Consider the following 3,746-nt stretch of genomic DNA (forward strand, 5'->3'; position numbering starts at 1 on the left):
TATAGCGCATGCCTGTAATTCCGGGCTACTTGGAAGGCTGAGGCGGAAGGATCGCCAGAGCCCACCAGGTCGAGGATGCGGTGACCGGGAGCGGCCACTGCACTCCAGTCTGGGCGACATAGTGAGACTCCAACTCAAAAAAAAAAATATGTTTGTAGCTGGGCTCAGTGGCTCACCCTGTAATCCTATGCCTTTGGGAGGCTGAGGTGAGTGAATTACCTGAGCTCGCGGGTTTAAGACCTGCCCGGGCAACTTGGTGAGACCTCATCTCTACCATAAATAAAAAATTAGCCAGGTGTGGTAGTGCACGCCTGTAGTTCCAGCTACTTGGAAGACTGAGGCAGAAGGATCGCTAGAGCCCAGTAGGTCGAGGCTGCGGTGACCGGGAGCGGCCCACTGCACTCCAGTCTGGGCGACAGAGTGAGACTCCAACTCAAAAAAATTAAAATAAAAAATAAATAAATAAAAATAAAAATATTTTTTTAGAGACAGGATCTTGCTGTGTTGCCAGGCTACAAATCATCCTCACACCTCAGCCTCCTGGATAGCTAGAACTATGGGCATGCATTACCATGCTTGACTAATGTGTGTGCATGTAGAACTGGGGGGAGGTTGGGGGAGGGGGGTCTCTCTATGTTCTCCAGGTTGGTCTTGAACGCCTAGCCTTAAGTGATCCTCCTTCCTTGGCCTCCCAAAGTGATAGGATGTATGTGTCACTGGACCCAGCTCCTTTTTGCCAGATTTCTTAATTCCGTCTGTGGTCAGGTTATTCCCTGAGGACTTTACTTTTAGCTCCTCAATTTCTCCTGCTACTCTTTTTCTGCTTGAAAGCCTTATCTTCCTCAACTTGATCCGTTTCTTGGACTGTTTCAGGGGCTTCTTCTTGCCACCTTTGTGGCCAGAAATGGTACCTGATGTCCTTTACCTGATTTACTTTTTCTAGGGAATCTAGCAGATAAACCTTCGATATAAGGCTGCCCTTTTAGTCATAGAACAATTATAACCATGCTGTTGGCTTGGTTGTGTTCCTTTCCAATTGGAGAAAAGATATATGAATCAATATCTGAGGGGCAAAAGGACCATTAGATTTCAAGGTCACCAGAAGTAAGTAGGAACTCTATAAACACTGATTAAGTTTACTGGGCTTCCAGTAAGAAGCAAAAGCTTTCTTCATTAGATAAAATCTTTCAGGATCTGAGCATTGGACAGACCAAGACAATATTACTTAAATGGCCAATTACTAGCTAATTAGAGCTCTGCAGTTCGCTGGCCAGGCCCTGTCTGAAAGCCCTCTTGAGAGTGAAGCAGTGCTGGGTGCCTGTCTGTAGTCCCAGCTACTTGGAAGGCTGAGGCAAAAGGATCATCTGAGCCCAGCAGGTAGAGGTTGTGGTAGTCATGAGACTCTGACTCAGAAAAAAACAGCCAGGCTTGGTGGCTCAGCCTGTAATCCCAGCACTTTGGGAGGTTGAGGTGAGTGGATTTGCCTGAGCCCGTGGGTTCGAGACCCACTTGGGCAACTTGGCAAGACCTCATCTCTACAATAAAGCAAAAATTAGCCGGGTGTGGTAGCGCACGTCTGTAGTTCTAGCTATTGAAAGGCTGAGGTGGAAGGATTGGCGGAGCCCAGCAGGTCGAGGCTGCGGTGGCCGGGAGCGGCCACTGTACTCCAGTCTGGGTGACAGAGTGAGACTCCAACTCAAAAAAAAAAAAAAATAAGGCCTTTGGTTTTTGTTTTTGTTTTTTTCTGGAAAGAAGGACAGAAGTCAAAGTGTGATTCTCAGGCCTAGGTTAGCTCCTCTTAAGCAAAGCTGCTTCCTGTCAGCAGTTCAGACCACCATCAAGTGGCTGTAATTGGCTCAGTTTTAGAGGAGGCTGACTCACAAGTCTCTGTGCCCTCAGGAAATTCAGTAGCAATAAATGCCTGGAAGAGTTTTTTTGTTTTTGAGTTGGAGTCTCATGGCCGCCCAGAATAAACCTGCTGGGCTCTGGCGATCCTTCTGTCTCAGCCTTCCAAGCAGATGGAACTATAGATGCGTGCTACCGCGTGTCGTTAATTTTTGATTTATTACAGAGACGAGGTCTGGCCAAGCTGCCCAGGCTGGTCTCGAACCCCAGGCTCAGGCAATTCACTTGCCTTGGCCTCCCAAAGTGCTGGGATTACAAGCTGAGCCACTGATCCCGACCTATTTTTTTTTTTTTTTTTTTGAGTTGGAGTCTCACTCTGTCGCCCAGACTGGAGTGCAGTGGCCACTCCTGACCACCACAGCCTCAACCTGATGGGCTCCAGCGATCCTTCCGCCTCAGCCTTCCGAATAGCCGGAATTACAGGCGCGCGCTACCATGCTCAGCTGATTTTTTGATTTATTGTAGAGATGAGGTCTCGCTGCCCAGGCGGGTCTTGAACCCGTGGGTTCAGGCAATCCACTCACCTCAGCTTCCCAAAGGTGCGGGATTACACGCTGAGCCACCGAGCACGGCCTGACCTATTTTTTTTTTTTTTTTTTTGAGTTGGAGTCTCACTCTGTCGCCCAGACTGGAGTGCAGTGGCCGCTCCTGACCACCACAGTCTTGACCTGCTGGGCTCCGGCAATCCTTCCACCTCAGCCTTCCAAGTAGCCGGAACTACAGGCGTGTTCTACCACGCCTGGCTGATTTTTTGATTTATTGTAGAGATGAGGTCTCGCCTGCCCAGGCGGGTCTCGAACCCGCGGGCTCAGGCAATCCACTCACCTCAGCCTCCCAAAGGCACAGGATTACAGGCTGAGCCACCGAGCCCAGCTCCGGCAATTTTAAAAATTTTATATTCAATCTTTGTTTTTTTGGGTCTGAGTCTCACTCTGTTGCCTAGGCTGGAGTGCAGTGGCACGATCACGGCCACCGCAGCCTCAACCTGCTGGACTCAGGAGGTTCTTCTGCCTCAGCCTTCCGAGTAGCTGGAACCACAGGCACGTTCCACCACACCTAGCTAATTTTTTTTTGAGTTGGAATCTCACTCTGTTGCCCAGACTGGAGTGCAGTTGCCGCTCCTGGCCACCACAGCCTCGACCTGCTGGGCTCCAGCAATCCTTTTACCTCAGCCTTCCGAGTAGCCGGAATTACAGGCATGCACTACCACACCTGGCTGATTTTTTTGATTTATTGTGGAGATGAAGTCTCGCCAACTTGCCCAGCTGGGTCTCGAACCCACAGGCTCAGGCAATCCACTCACCTCAGCCTCCCAAGGCACGGGATTACAGGCTGAGCCACCGAGCCCGGCTGCTAATTTTTTTTTGTATTTTTGTAGAGATGAGGTCTTGCTATGTTGCCTAGATTGGTCTCGAACTTCTGTGTTCAAGCAATCCTCCTGCCTCGGCCTCCCAAAGTGCTGAGATTGCAGGTATGAGCCACCACGCCTGGTCTCTGTTTTGTTTTTGTTGCTGTTGTTTTGTTTTTGAGTCGAGGTCTCGCTGTGTCACCCAGGCTGGAGTACAGTGGCACACTCACAGTTACCACACCCTTGACATGGATTCAGGTGATCCTTCTTCTTCAGCCTTCCAAATAGCTGGAACTACAGGCATGTGCCACCACATCAAGATAATTTTTTGATTTATTGTAGAGACAAGGTCTCGCCATGTTGCCCAGATCGGTCTCAAACCTGTGGGCTCAGGCGATCCTCTTAGCTAAATCTCCCAAAATACTGGGATTACTGGCGTGAGCCACCGTGCCCAGGTGATCCTGTGTTTTTTTTTTTTTTTTTAGTTTTTTTT

The 3,746-nt window shown here is 49.4% G+C and overlaps 1 protein-coding gene across 1 annotated transcript in view; it reads left to right on the forward strand.

The window, feature by feature from the left end:
• The first annotated feature begins 336 nt into the window (after positions 1-336).
• LOC103259910 (peroxiredoxin-1) overlaps positions 337-3,746 on the forward strand; it is a 23,040-nt gene continuing 19,630 nt past the window's right edge. Inside the window, exon 1 of the mRNA XM_021712088.1 lies at positions 337-420. The gene's annotated coding sequence lies outside the window, so the exon portion shown is untranslated. The remainder of the gene's footprint in view (positions 421-3,746) is intronic.

Source organism: Carlito syrichta, unplaced genomic scaffold (assembly GCF_000164805.1).
Source record: "Carlito syrichta isolate Samal-C Ts95f unplaced genomic scaffold, Tarsius_syrichta-2.0.1 Scaffold303059, whole genome shotgun sequence".
Lineage (NCBI taxonomy): Eukaryota > Metazoa > Chordata > Mammalia > Primates > Tarsiidae > Carlito > Carlito syrichta.